Here is a 15,049-nt window from a genome sequence, read left to right as displayed (position 1 = left end):
TCCAACAGAAATGAAGAGGTGGAAAGAGAAGCAGGCAAGGAGCTGGGGTGGGAATCCACGGTGGAAGGAACACTTGCCCAGCATATGGGACGCTCTGGATCTGATCTCCAGCGTGTCAAAACAAAGCAGGATGTGCGACCTGGCACTGAGGAGACAGAGCAATAGGATGATGACACTTTGAGGCCTGCCTGGTTGACATGGCAAGTTCTAGACCAAGTAGGGCTACATAGAAAGATCATTTCCCCAAAACCAAACCAACCAAACCAAAACATCTCTCTCCTGAAACAAAACCAAAAACCAGCAACAGAGACAGCAAAACAAAGCTAACAAAACTAAACACAGAACGAAGCCAAGTTGGTTCTTAATCCCAGCAATTGGGAGACAGAGAGTATGTTTGAGTCCAGCCTGGTCTACATGGCGAGTTGCAGAGTTACACAGTGAGACTCTGTTTCAAACAACAAACTAACAAACAAGAGAGCAGACAAAATGAAAGCCAAGATCAGACAAAAGCCAGAAGTGTGTGGTGTAGAGAAAAAAAAATCTCTACAGACGTTACTGAAAAACAAAAACAGGAACAGGAACAGAGGGGGAGGAGGGAGGGTTAAACTCACTAGAGGGAAGCTTCCAGAGTAGCAGAGAAGCACTGGTATGAACCACCACAGCTGCTGTTAAAGTCCCTGGTTTGTTGAAACACAGATTGCCACTTTCCATTTGGCTAGATGACGCTAAGTCAGTCCGTTTGCAAGAGACATTCCCTCTGTCCCATGGATGAGGGGACAGAACTCTTTAGAAGGCCAATCAGCTTTTCTGGATTTTCTCAACTCGGAACTGGTGGGGCTAGAATTTGCTGTGTGTCACCTCCGCCTCCAGATCCCCTACCCCAACTGATGCCTCACACATCAACCAGGGTGATAATGTGCACCTCACCTAGAGTTCTGGACAAAGAGCTGAGATGCCACACGTGGCACATTTCTCCAACCCTAACATGATTATGAATTGGAGGGGCTTTGATGGAAAGGGCTAAGGGATATTTATTCTTTAACAGTTCAACCCTCTGATATTTTCCACCCAATACTGTGCTGTGGGCAGGAGAAAGGGGGGGGCAACAGGGTTTCCAGGGCCCTCTGCAGCTGAGGCCTGGCTCTGTTCCCTCCTCAGACAGAAGCAACCTCAGCTCATCCTGTGTCCGCACAGCAGGGCCTGGGATGCTGAGGTGGGGACCAGTCTGGGTCAGACTCTGAGTTGCAACAGCACAGGAGAGGAGTTTGGGAGAGAACTCTCCTGGGCTTCCCCAGAACAGGAGAGATTGTCCAGGTCAGGAGGGAAGGAGCCTGAAGGAGGTGGGTACCCAAGCAAGTGCTGTGCCAGCAGAGACCTGGGGAGTCAGGAGATTCCTCATCTTGGAAGGCACCCAGAGAAGCCTCATAAGCCTGCAGGATGATTATAGTGGAGTAGGTGGTGTTCAGGGTTCTTTATAGAAGAGGTACCCAACTGTGGATGGGCATGGGTGATCTTCTGGATCTGCTCAGACACTGCCACAGCTTTCTGCAGCCTGTATGGCTGCTCAAGTAGATTTCATCGTGTCTGGCAGTGTGTTTGAGCTGTGACTGCCTAAGGTCACTTGGTGAGGATGGCAGACATGAGCCAGGAGACAGGGGTTGGGGTGTTGGCATTCTGTGCTGTCTGTTTGCTTTGTATGAGACTACAAGCAGGAAGGAGGAGACAATTTGGAAACTGGTCAATGAAAGGAGCCCCTTCCCTTGAAGCACTGTTTCTGTGCTGAGAATCAAGTCTTTTAAAGCAAGTACTTGCTTCTTCTGACTCCTGTACTTTGTGAAACATCATTCTGAGCCTACGAAAGTTTTAGACCCAGGTGTGGGTGTGGTTAGATGGCCTCAGAGATTTAAACTCCTCTGCTATGTGCTTGGCTGTGTGTGGAAAGACTGTTGGGTGAACTGAAAAAGAACTCCAGGCTCTGGAAGGAAACAGGCTTTTGGCCCATCCTCTGTTCTCCTCAGCAGCATGATGGTGAGCAGGGAACACACAGTTAGGGGCTTCCTCTCTCATTTGTGCAAACCCTCCTTGTGGATGGAGAGCTGCATGTAGGGAGGTGATCGTGCTTTGAGGGATTGTGTGAGTGAGAAGATGGTGTGTGTATGTGTGTGTGTGTGTGTGTGTGTGTGTGTGTGTGTGTGAGAGAGAGAGAGAGAGAGAGAGAGAGAGAGAGAGAGAGAGAAGAGAGAGAGAGAGAGAGAAAGAGGGAGAGAGACAGAGACAGAGCAGACAGGCAGAGACAGAGAGAGACAGAGACAGAGAGAGAGAGTGCTCTCTAGATCTTACCCACTGCTCTGGGTGGCTCTGTTTCTGCTGCCTTCCCGTTTCCTATATAGGATGAAAATTCAGTCCATTACTCTTTAAAACAGGACTTTGTGATTTGTCCTCTTGGCTACAACTGGGGAGTAATGGCTTGTTCCTTGGGTCTTCCTTCATTCCTACAAATCAGGAGGCAGAATTTTTGTGCTGTGGCTGGTCCAGGGGATCTCAGGCCTGATGCTTGAATCTCAGGTTCATGAGGAAAGGGGATGAAAAGGTTTATTTATTAGTTTTGGAGAAGCCTTGGGGAGACAATCCCAAGACAGCTACTTGAGATGAACATGGATAATTAATTGCTCCAATGTTAATAACTGGCAGCAAAGGAATTGGGAAATGAATCTTGTTTACAGGAAGTGAAATAAATCATTATTACACAGAAACCCTCAAGTTTTCCTACGAGTAAAGCTAAGCCAGAAAAAAATGGGTCACAAGTTCTGAAATTGGCTTGAGCCAATTGAGATTTGGAAAACCTCAAACAGTAGTGACTTCAAGTACTAAGTTAAGGTAGTTTTAAAAAAATCAAGGGCCTGACTGTAGCTCAGTGGTAGAGTGCTCACCTGTCATGCATGGAGCCCTGGGTTTGATTCTAAACACTTTGAATAGAAATGGCTGAGTCTTTGCTGGATATGGTGGTGCATGCTTGCAGTCTCAGCACTGATGACGCTGAAGCAGGAGGATCATGTACAAGGCTTGTCAAGGTCACATAGAGAGACCTCATAAACAATATGGTAGCAAAATATTATACACAGAGGAGAGAAAGTCACCTAGACCTCTGATTGTTTCTCTTAAACACAGTATCTAGAGTGCATTGGAAGAGAAGTAAACAGCTAAGAGAGTAAGATCACAAAACATGAACCAGCACTGGAAGGCATATAGGGAATCAAGATGATGTAAGTGCCAGACAAGACTGGAAAGAAATGATGCTTAGGAAATACAATGAACCTGAAAAAGTTTTATAATCCAAACAGTCATAAACACTTAGAAAAAAATCACAGTGTGCTTATTTTGGTCCTTCCTGTTCACTTGCTTACTTGCTGAAGCACGAAACACAGCAGCCAAGAATTGGAAATAGTCTAAGAGTTCATCAGCTGATGAGTCAATAAAGAAGATGTGGTCCATAGTCACTGTTGGATACTGTTAGGCTGTAAAGAAAACTAAAATCCAGCCATTTGCAGCAATGTAGATGGAACTGGATTATGTTAAGTGAAACAAACAAAGCATGGGCAGACAAGTACTGAGTGTCCCCATGTGTGGAATATAAACAATCAGGACTTTGTCTTGACTTTCTTCAAGCCCCAAATCTCTTCCCTAAACTCTTTGAATGGTTTGTTCTTCCCTAGTCTTAACTAAGAGTCAGCTCTACTGTATTCGGGTTCACATATTAAGGATAGATTTTTGTCAATATTGGTTGTGGTGGTTTGAAGGAGACGTTCCTCATAGTGTTGGACATTTGAACACTTGATCTCCAATTGATGGTGCTGTTTGGGGTTTTGAGAGGTGTCTTGTTGGAGGCAGTCTGCTGCTGGGGGCAGCCTTTGAGAGTTTAGACTTGTGCCATTTCGAGTTCAGTCTCTCAGCTCGTATTTGTGGTCCAAGAGTGAGCCCTTAGCTTCCTGCTCCTGGTGACATAGCTAGTACTTGCTGCTCTGCCATCATAGGTTCTTATCCTTTGGACTCGTAAGCCCAGTTAAATCCTTCTTCTATACATTGTCATGGTTACAGAAGCAGAGTGGTTCTTGGGGATGGAGGATGTGGTACTGAGGAGTGGACGCTCTCAGAAGATGAAGAAGGATGTGGGCTCTGCACTACAGATTCACCTGGTGCTGAGAGTTTCTCAGGGCAGAGGTCACACTCATAGAGCCAGGCTCACCTGGAGGCAAGAAGCCAGCCTTGGAACTCAATGTCAGTCCTTGACTACAGATGGCTTGACTACCACGAGGGGCAAGGCCAGTTCTCCTGCTCTCATGACCTCAGGGCCTGCTTTCCTGCCTGTAGCAGGTGGAGAGAGGGACGGGACCAGATCTCTGTAGTGAGGGGCGGGGCCAACTCTGTGCAGTCCTATCTCCATGGCCTTTGGTGGTAATAAGAGCCAGGGATTTCAAAGTAGACAGTGGCTTCAGCAGGCCCAGAGACACAGGCTTGAGCATTGGCAGCAGCCTAGGCCTGGACTACACCATGGCCCATGGTGGCAATCAGGCCACTCACCTCAGTGCAATCTTCACTGCTTTGGTCTCTTCAGATCTGCCTCTCTCTACATGACAAGAACCATTTTGCCTCTCTCTCTCTCTCTTCCCAACCCCACTATATATTTGCTCACCACAATTGTTCCTGACCGCCAGGAACCACGAGGTCCTGGGCAGGCTGTGGTTTCTTGTATCCACCCAGGGCAAGTTGTCCCAGACAGGCATGTGGATCTCCTTCTCCTGTCTAGTCCTAATGGCCCCAGGCAAGGCCATGGTTTTTTTGTAGCTGCCCAGGGCAAACTGCCCCAGGTAGGCGTGGGGGTCTCCTTTTCCTCTTCCTCCCTGCCTTCACTTCTTCAGCTCTGCCTCTTTCCACAGCACGTGAACCATTTTGCTTCTTTTTCTTTCCCATTTCTCTACCATATATTTCCACATTGTAAAGGTACCTACACCCACCGGGGCTGTAAGTGAGCCTGTAGATGTCTTCAGTTACCCCGGGCTGTGAGGATCCATCATGTGGTCTGTTTTCTTTTTAAACCTGTATTAAAGTGTATTAAATTTCCAGCCAGTTTTAAGTGTCTTTTGTTGCAATAACTTCTGAATTCCTCAACACTCTCCACAACTAGTTTGAATGAGGAATCTTGAAACTATGTTTTCTAATATACTTTCATTGAAGTATAACAGCAAGGTTTTAAAATATTAATTTAGAACAAAGAAATAAAGAAAAAATCTGACTGAAATGTCTTATGGTACAAGGGTTTCCTTTGGGTCTCTTGGTAAGCAACCATTGTTTTCTGTGAGTTCTATTCTTTTGATCTTTTCTTCCTGAACTGCTGTCTACATGGAGAAATTCTTTCTCATTCTCTTTTCTCACTTATGGCATTATTTCAAGTGTTTAAGGTAGAGAGAACAAATCCTTGTGCTTCTTGTGGATCTGTAGACATGTCTTTTGAATCACATCCCAGCTGTCATGTCTAACCCCTCTCCTGACTGTGATCTTGAGAGGCCAACACTCACAGACAACAGCTTACAGTTTTATTCCTAGCATTCTTTTGGTTCTCACACTGAGATATTCCTGTTTGTCCTACAAATTATGTCATATTTTCCATGCACATTTTGTTTTATAACAGTCTGTAACTTTTGTGTGTTTTCATGGAAATGAGACATCAGCTTAATCTGTCATGGTGCCTCAAGTCTCCCCTCTGAAGTCTTACCCCTCCCCCATGCTACACAAGCTACCCAGAGTCTCAACCCTCTGGGTTTCCCGAAGCTTTGAAACATGAGCTATTATGATTCTATATAAAGAAGAGGAAGGGAATAAATATTAAAAGACTAAGCTTAACTACTTTTAGTGCAGTGATGAGAAGGCACATTTATGTTAGCTAAGAAAAGGATCATTAGACCTATATCCCTGTGTCTACTACATAATTCATGTAAAAATACTGAGAATTATTGATTAAATTAATCACATATTCAATTAATTTTAATAGAAGTCATGTTAGAAAAATTAATGAATTACATGTATCTCAACTACTGCAGCAAACTGCTCATAAACTGTCAATGACACATATTGTGACTCACAAACATCTGAACTCCATTTTTAATGGTTTCAACATCTTCTTCTGGCCTCTGTAGGCACCAGAAACTCATGTGGTATACATGTACACATGTTGGTAGACTTATCCACACTGTAAAGGTTAAAAAAACCCAACCAAACAAAAATCAACCCTAGGAGTCCTCAGGAGCTTATTCTTAGGCTAAGACTGTTCACCACAGAATGTCTAGACTATGACCCTGAGGTCAGTCCCTTAGAGCAGTTAGGACTGACATCAGGACTTCCTGACTCATTTCCCAGGATTCCACCTTCCCTTTATTGTGTAATAGTTATCTCAAAATATTAACCAGATGCACATTCTGATTATTGCTTAACTGCTGCTTGAAAACAAACAAAAATAAAACCCCAAACTCAAACAAACAAACAAACAAGCAGGAAATTCCACAGAGATGAGACAACTGTGGTTTGCACCTTTAGAAACTCCAGCCCCTATCTTCCCCTTTTGCAGTAGCTCTCAGAGTGGCAAAGTAGGCCATTGCTGCAATGTTGCTTTAAACAACCTTTTTCTTTTTCAATTCAAATTTTGTCTGGTGTTTTTTCTCAGTAGTCTCGAACTCCATAACATTTCTGGAGGCCCCAGCGAGATCTTGGATGACTCCCAGACTTGATGCCACAGGTCTGAGTCAGGCCTAACTCAGGGATAAGCCCACTGAGGAGCTTTCAGGCCCATGGGAGCTCATGACTGCATCATCTGCAAGTTGAAAGTAAAACAGAGTAGGAGCTGCCTGCTGATGTGCAGCTGAAGGAAAAGGAACCAATTGGTGAGTAGGCCCAGAGTCCAGAGATTGGCGGAGGCTTTAGGGCAGATCAGACCCAGCCTCCAGGGACAGAAGATGTTCCCTCATCCAACTAGTCAGGAGAACTGTCAGCAGTGAATAAGAAAGTGGCCATAGTATTTCTGCGTTTGTCTGGTCCTATCCATTTGCCACAGCACTTTCCCTTTTTGTACTTTTCTCCTACGTTGGGGTCTTGTTTTTCTGGTGTGCCTGTGAGTTTTGTTGCAGGATTGAGAGCAGGACCAAGCACAGTTAAGACCCCTGTAGTCTGTATGCTAAAATATTTTGAGGAATTTTATGAGGCCAACTATGGAACTAAGATGTCTGCCACAAAACTGTGCATTCTGTGTGAGTTAGAATGTTCTAAAATGCCCGATAACATACTCAAATACAACTCAAAGTAAACTAAATTCTATTTAAATGATTGGAGATACTCAAAGATTCGATACACATCAATCTTCAATAACGTCAGCACTCATTATTGCCTTTTGAATGAATTGGCTGTTTCTTACTGTGAATTTCTTGTGTGAAGCTGTAGTTTTCTCATTTGTTACAACCTTGGGATTTATTTCCCACAAACTTTTAGCAGTGTGATTGATCATTTCTTGGGCACAATTTCCCCCATGCATTGATGTATTGGATTACTTTTACAGCTATGCACTGGAAAACATTCACACAGTCAAAACCTCTGTTTCCCACATCTAGGTCTTTGTTCTTTTTTCCAACATAAACTTAGAGGTCTGCCTTCCTGCAATTGCCTTCATTGGCAGGCATTTGGTCAGTGTTAAATGTCCAGACAAAAGTATTTCATTTGAGATATTTTCAGACACCCAAGCACAGCCTTTAGATAGATAAGGTACAAGTGTGCCCTGAGCTCACCCCACCAGCAGACAGGGAAGCACAGACCCAAGCTAACCTCACACTAACAAGTCCTTAACTCCTTATACTTACTTTCACTTCAGTGTATTGATTAACTTATTATCTACCACACTTAGGAATGCAGTGTTACACACAGATTCCCCCTTTACCTTCTTAGACTTCCCTATTGATTTAAGGTCTCTCTCCCTCTCATTTGACCCTGTTCTCTTTAAGAGTTCACTGAGGCTTTCACTAGTCACTCCCTCCTTGAGTCATAGAGAAAGTCTGACAGTCACTGCCTGGTGTAAACTCTTATCTGCCTTTTATGACCTTGAAAGAATTCAAACCTTGTAACCTTGATTTCACCAGAGAATTGTTGACTGTATGTGTATAAAAACTTGAAACTTGAGAGACTCAGGGTAGAACAAAGAGGAACAGCAGAGAGATCAGAGGCAGAACAATGAAGAGACATGGACAGAAAGAACATGTGAGCAGATTCATTGCCAATCCCTCAGATTAGTTCCTTCACTGGTTGTAGAGTCTCCTTCAAACTCTGGGAGAAAGTCTTTGAAGCTGGACCTTAAAGGCTTTCATTAGGATAGGAGTGTGGAGTCAATTGCAGATCAGGGTTTCCTTGATGAGGAAGTAACCATCAGAACAGAGAGTCTCCATTGGAGCTCAGCCACTGTCCCACTGTTCTTCCACTGAGCTGCTGAACCGTGCCTTGTACACTACTAAGATGGAAGAGGCAGTGAGTGTCCTGAGCTCCTCAACCTCCAATACAGACGATCATCCTCACCTTGCTTAAGCACCTCTGCATTAGTCATCCAACAATTATTAACGGACAGAAATAATATTCCCATGGGGGTTTGAATTTGCTCTATGACCTAGTTAACAGTTCTCACTTCTGAGCTTCAGTGTCCAGTCCACAGTCCCATGACCAGTTTCAGGCCATGCACATGCAAAGCTCCTCCCTTCTTTCTTTTCTTAAGTTCATCTTCCATTTCTGTTTCCTCTTCCAAGATTCCTCTGTTTTCACCTCTTGCCTGGTTTCTGGTAGGTCCCTTGTCTTTTCTCATTGGTTACAGAAGGCTTTAATATACTTTGGATATTTTTATAATGATTATGTGTGTTGAAAAAACTCAATGTGTATCTTGTCTTTTCACTTGGAAAATAGTCATAATAGGTTGAAGTTTGAGATTTTACTATTAGCAAATACTTCAGTCTATTTTGTGGTTGATGTCCTCTGGATTTAAGAAATAGACATCTTCCAAAAGATTATAAATGTATTCCATAGAATATACTTAAATTTTTGCTAGGTTTGTTTTGTTTTGTTTAGATAAGTTCTATGTAGCATAGGTTGGCCTCAAACTCACTATATAGCTGAGGATGACCCTGAATTCTTGATCTTCTTACTTCCACCCCCAAGTGCTGGAACTGCAGGTGACACCACACCTGGCTTAATATTTTTGCATTTTAATTCTTAATATAAGTTTTCATTAATTGAAACAAAAAACTTTTTTGCATTTTTAAACATTGAGTATGTGACATAAAAGTTATTGAGTGTTTCCCCCACTATACATCTTGGACTCTATCAGCATTGTTTACTGAAAGGCTTGTCCATTTTTCTACAACTCTATAGACTAGATAACATTCTCTCTATATACAGGGTATATGTCAAGATTCTACAGATTATTTCCTGTTGTGGGATATTTTTACATTGTGTGAAGATGTATTGCTGTGGTTAGTGTATTAAAGTGCTAAGGGCCAATGGCTAGACAGGAGAGGATAGGCAGGATTTCTTGGGAGAGAGAGGAAGAGGAGGAGGAATCTAGGTGTTTGAATTTTGCCACCAGGCCCAGAACAAGTCAGACATGCCATATTGAGGAAAAGTAAAAGCCACATAGCAAAATGTAGATTAATAAAAGGATGATAATTTGAGTTATAAGAGCCTAAGTTGAAGGCCAAGCTTTCATAATTGACAATAATTCTCTGTGTCATTATTTGCAGGCTGGCGATCCCAATAAGAAAATACTACTACATATGGCACCCAATGTGGGACTTGAATATCCAGACATAAGGCCCAAGAAAGCTTAGAAAAGTTCTGTACAAGGAGCCAGATGTGGCTTCTCAGTCTCACAGTCTCTCAGGTTGGCTGATGCTCACAGTATATAGAGGTGTAGCTCCCAGCTGCTATCTGTGAGCTTGACCCATCTGCCAGTGCCATGTGCTAAGCAGAATTATGTGGTGGACAGATGGCCCTTTGAGGCTTGGCTCACATGGTCAGAGAATGCTGCAGACAAGCAGAAAGCCAGGCCTTGACACAAAAACCTTCTAGAAAGGTACAATATGCTTAAAAAGGTGGTCTGGTGTGGGAAAAAGGAAATGTGTATAGACAGTCATAGAAAACAATTTTATTTTAAAAATACTAAAGTAAAGTCTTTAAAGATGGAGTAAAGTAATATTAAAAAAAATCCTAGTAAGGATGGAAATTATTATAATACAGAGAGTTTAGACCTTACATGTTGCTTTGTTAATTTTTAATTTAAAAAATGGTAATGAACAGAGAATGGCAGCTCATGAGAGCCATTGGATTGTGGAAGGGACTGCTGAATTAAACAAGATTATATACTTTAGGGATGTCTTGGCTTGAAAATGGAAGTCAGACAATGTGTTGCATTGGGGGAGAGGTTGTGCTTTTGTTTCCACTGGAAACAAAAGCTATGGATTCCTTCAAAGTTAATAGTGATCAGATTTGACCAGGGGAGGCCCATGAGGATCTTGGCTACAGACATGAGAGAAAAAGAAAAACAAAAGATTACAGGACAGGTCACATATATGCTGATCCCTTGACTTGGGAATAGCTCTGAGACTGAATGAGATATAATAAATCTTGTTGACTACAGAGTCCTCATATTATTGCATGCCACCCTTTCATATGGCATGGATAGAGATTTATACTACAGTTTGGTTATTCAGTCCAAATTGACTTATAAGATTGAGAGATGCCTTTTATCTTTAGCTATCTAGTGCACACTGCACATTCCATACTTGTATTAATGCAGATATATATGTTACCTTTAAAAGTTTGTGTGTTTTCAGAAAAAAAGGACCAGAAACCAATGAAGACAAGAAAAGTAGCCCAGATGATCCAGCCTCTGAAAAGGCCTCCATTGCCATTTCCACAGAAACCTGTATCCAGGACACCTTCAAAGCAGCTAGCTAAGACGGTCCAGCCTCACAGACTGGACTTCAGTTAAGTACTGTGCTTTCCCATCACACAGAAACTGGACAATAAATGATACAATTAGCTCTCCCAGGACTTGACCACCATCTCAATTTTCTCAGGGTCCCCTAAATATGCTATCATCCCCAGACAAAAGGAAGAAATTTAAGAACATGATATCCACATTCCCGAGAAGTGGAGTGGGCAGTTTTTGGTCATCTAGTGAGTGTTTGTTGTCATTTAGGGAGGTTGGTTGCAAGTTGTTATTGGTCATGGTCAGGGAGGAAACTAAGCAAAGAAGTTTAGATTAAGTGATTACTTCTTTCTTTCTTCTTTTCTTTCTTTCTTTCTTTCTTTCTTTCTTTCTTTCTTTCTTTCTTTCTTTCTGTCTGTCTGTCTTTCTCTCTCTCTCTCTCTTTCTTCCTTCCTTCCTTCCTTCCTTCCCTCCTTCCCTCCTTCCTTCCTTTCTTTCTTTTTTTAAAAGATTTATTTATTTATTATGTATACAGTGTTCTGTCTGCACATATCCCTGCAAACCAGAAGAGGGCATCAGATCTCATTACAGATGGTTGTGAGCCACCATGTGGTTGCTGGGAATTGAACTCAGGACCTTTGGAAGAGCAAGCAAGTGCTCTTAACCTCTGAGCCACCTCTCCAGCCTTTCTTCCTTTTTTTTTCTTTCTTTCTTCCTTTCTTCCTTTCTTCCTTCCTCATTTTCTTCCTTCATTTTTTTTCTCCTATCTAGTGTTGAATAAAAGGTGGTAGGATAAAGGATGAAAAGAAAAAAGAGGGAATATAGCAATGATAGGATAAAAGGGTAGATTATTGAATCTACTTTTAAACTAAAAAGCAACTACTAGTCTCAAATATTTTTACATTGGTATGATTTTTTGTATATTGATACAAATTTAAGGTTATTTTTGTCATATTACATATAAGTTTCTACTCTTGTTTAAGGTATTGTACCTTTCCAGCTCATTTTAAAATGTAAAGTTCTAACTTAAAGGTTATTATTACAAACTGTTTAGGATAGTTAAGAAATACAGGTTATAGTTAGTCATCTATAACAATCAAACTTACAGTCATGTTAGTATGTTTTCAAGGTTAAACAGATATATTTTAGATAGATGGTTTTCAAACACTTTAGAGACCTATGGAAGATGGAATTTAAGATGTTTAAATAACATAAGGCTTTTCATGACAGTGAGGCATGTCTGATCCTGGCAGTACCAATTTACTTCAAAAAAGGATGATGGGCTGCCGTGGGATATCTTTCTGTATGCTGTGAATATATGTTGTCTTCATTGGTTGATAATTAAAGCTGTCTGGCCAATGGTGAGGCAGAATAAGGTTAGGCAGTGTGTTCAAACTGAAGACAGAGATGAAGAAGGGTGGAGTCAGGCAGAAGCTGTGAGCCACTGCAAAGAGAAGCTAGATGTGAGAGAACAGGTATTACCATGAAGTCACATGGCAAAACATAGATTAGAGGCTGGGCGGTGGTGGTACATGCCTTTAATACCAGTACTTGGGAGGCAGAGGCAGGCAGATCTTTGTGAGTTCGAGGCCAGCCTGGTCTACAGAGTGAGATCCAGGAAAGGTGCAAAGCTACACAGAGAATTCCTGTCTCGAAAAACCAACAAAACAAAACAAAACAAAACAAAACACCCCCCATAGATTAATAGAAATGGGTTGAATTAAGTTATAGGAGCTAGTTAATAATGAATCTGAGCCATAGGCCATACAGTTTATAATTAATATAAGCCTCTGTGTGTTTACTTGGGACCGAGTGGCTACAGGACCAGGTGGGATGCAAGAAAACTTCTAGCTACAATAGGCATTGAAGAACCTCCATATGGATTTCTCATTGTCAAAATAGACTGAAAGAAATTCTTCCTAAATATCAACATATGTTCAAAATTACAAGCAGATAAAAGGAAGCAACTGATGAACTTGAAGAAATAACAATTCAAAATTCCTGCTTCACAGAAAAGTCTGTCAGATATTCTAGGCCTGTAGATTGAAGATGGATGTCCCAACATTACAGAGGAACCTGGACTATCCAGGTAGCCATCTGTTTTCATCATTTCTATAGTTTTGGAAGTTGCTTGCTCTATACTTCCTGTTTACTCAGGTAATATTATATCCTTCTCAGGTCTTTAATGGGGTTGAAGACTAGATAGTTATAGTTACAGTTTTCCTTGTTACCAAATTAAAAAATAACAACTCACAAAAGAGGAGTAAAGTCCATAAGGTTGAAAGACATAAAAGCTTAAGTTGTTTATGTAAAAAGAAGTTTTAAGATCTAAAAAAATATTTTTAGGATGGTAATACAAGTTATGATAGAAAGTGTTTTAGTGTTTAGCATAAAACTTTAGACTAACTAAGATAGGATAGATAATATAATATTTTCTCTGAATTTGCCAAATACGTATGGGCTGGACTTTGTGAATTCTTACCTGATAATTGTTTTTATTTGATATAGTTTTACTATGTACTATTAAAACCTTTCCTTTTTATTTAGACAAAAAGGGGGAAATGTGGTCTGTATACTATGTGAAGATGTATTGCTGTGATTGGTGTAATAAAGAACTGAACGGCCAATAGCTAGGCAGGAGAGGATAGGTAGAATTTCTGGGGAGAGAAAGGAAGAGGAGGAGGAATCTTGGCACTTGATTTTTGCCATCAGACTCAGAGCAAGTTGGATGTGCCATATTGTGTGCATATGTGCAAAAGCCATGTAGCAAAATGTAGATTAATAAAAGCAGGTTAATTTGAGTTATAAGGGCTTAAGCTAAAGGCCAAGCTTTCATAATTAATAATAAGTCTCTGTGCCACTATTTGCAGGCTGGTAGTACTGACGAGAAAGTACTACTACAATTTCCAGGCCTTCTGATTTGTTGCTTGGGTTAATTTCTCTAATTTTGATAAAATACAACACACTTTCTTTTAAGATATGTTATGATGGGCAGAAGCAGCCAAGTACACAAAATGTTACAACATGGGTGAATGCAGCTTTTAGATAGAATTCCAGTACAAGGCTGACACAGGCCTTGCTTGTGGGTCTCAGGCTCCTCACTGTGAAACAGACGTTGGACACTTGGACAGGAAGAATGATGAATACCTGAAGGTGAGTATGTGGCCTCTCATCCCTTCCCACTGGCTAACATCATGTAGATGGAGACATTCAGGTCTGCATCATGAAATAGCTAAAGACTGGTAGCACCAATCTCAGTCTTGAAGGCAGAAACAGAACTACTGAGGTTAGGAGATATGGCCAAAATAATTTTTCCAAGCAGGTGGGAGAAGGAAAGCTGTCAAAACTCTGGAAATTTGAGTCCCAGCTCTGCCGCATTAACATTGGGAAAACCAGTAAAACACTTCTGAGCCCGTTTCCTCCCCTGTAGTTGGAAAAATATTGAAGCTACATTTAAATAGCTTTCAGGAAGATTAAGTAAGATACATCAGCAAAATAACTTACCAGTTTTTGTTATTTTATCAGTCATAGTATTTGCTGATTTCTTAATAAGCACTTTATGTGTGGCTAATTTAATTTTCAGATCAATCCTAGGTGGATGAAAATATTTGTTTTCATTAAGAAAATCAGCAGGTCTGTTTGCTACATCAATGCTTTTCATCTCACAACAGGCTACCCCAGAAAATCATAAAAAGGGAAGGAGGGTGCTGTAACTAGGGAAAGGCACATTCTTCATCATGATGGGAAATTCCTGTTAACTGAGATTGAAGCACTAAAAGAGGGCTTACTAAGGCCCATGCCATCTGCCATTAATCTCATCATTAGGATCCTCAACTTCTAAGGTCCTGGAAATCATAGCGCTTGGCAGCATCTCTGGATTGAGCCCTCCTAACTCAGTGCAGGTCTTCTACTGCCATTCCATTATGAGATCCCTCCACACAACCCAGGATCCTCTGCTAACAGGGCCCTGAGGGGAAAGGCATTGCATTCATGAGGACTCATGACTGGGCATGTAAGTTTCAAGAAAGCCCCCTTTTCTTGTGC

This window comes from Peromyscus leucopus, chromosome 8b, assembly GCF_004664715.2.
Source record: "Peromyscus leucopus breed LL Stock chromosome 8b, UCI_PerLeu_2.1, whole genome shotgun sequence".
Classification (NCBI taxonomy): Eukaryota; Metazoa; Chordata; class Mammalia; order Rodentia; family Cricetidae; genus Peromyscus; species Peromyscus leucopus.
The sequence above is the reverse complement of the archived record's forward strand: the minus strand, read 5'-3'. Positions refer to the sequence as shown.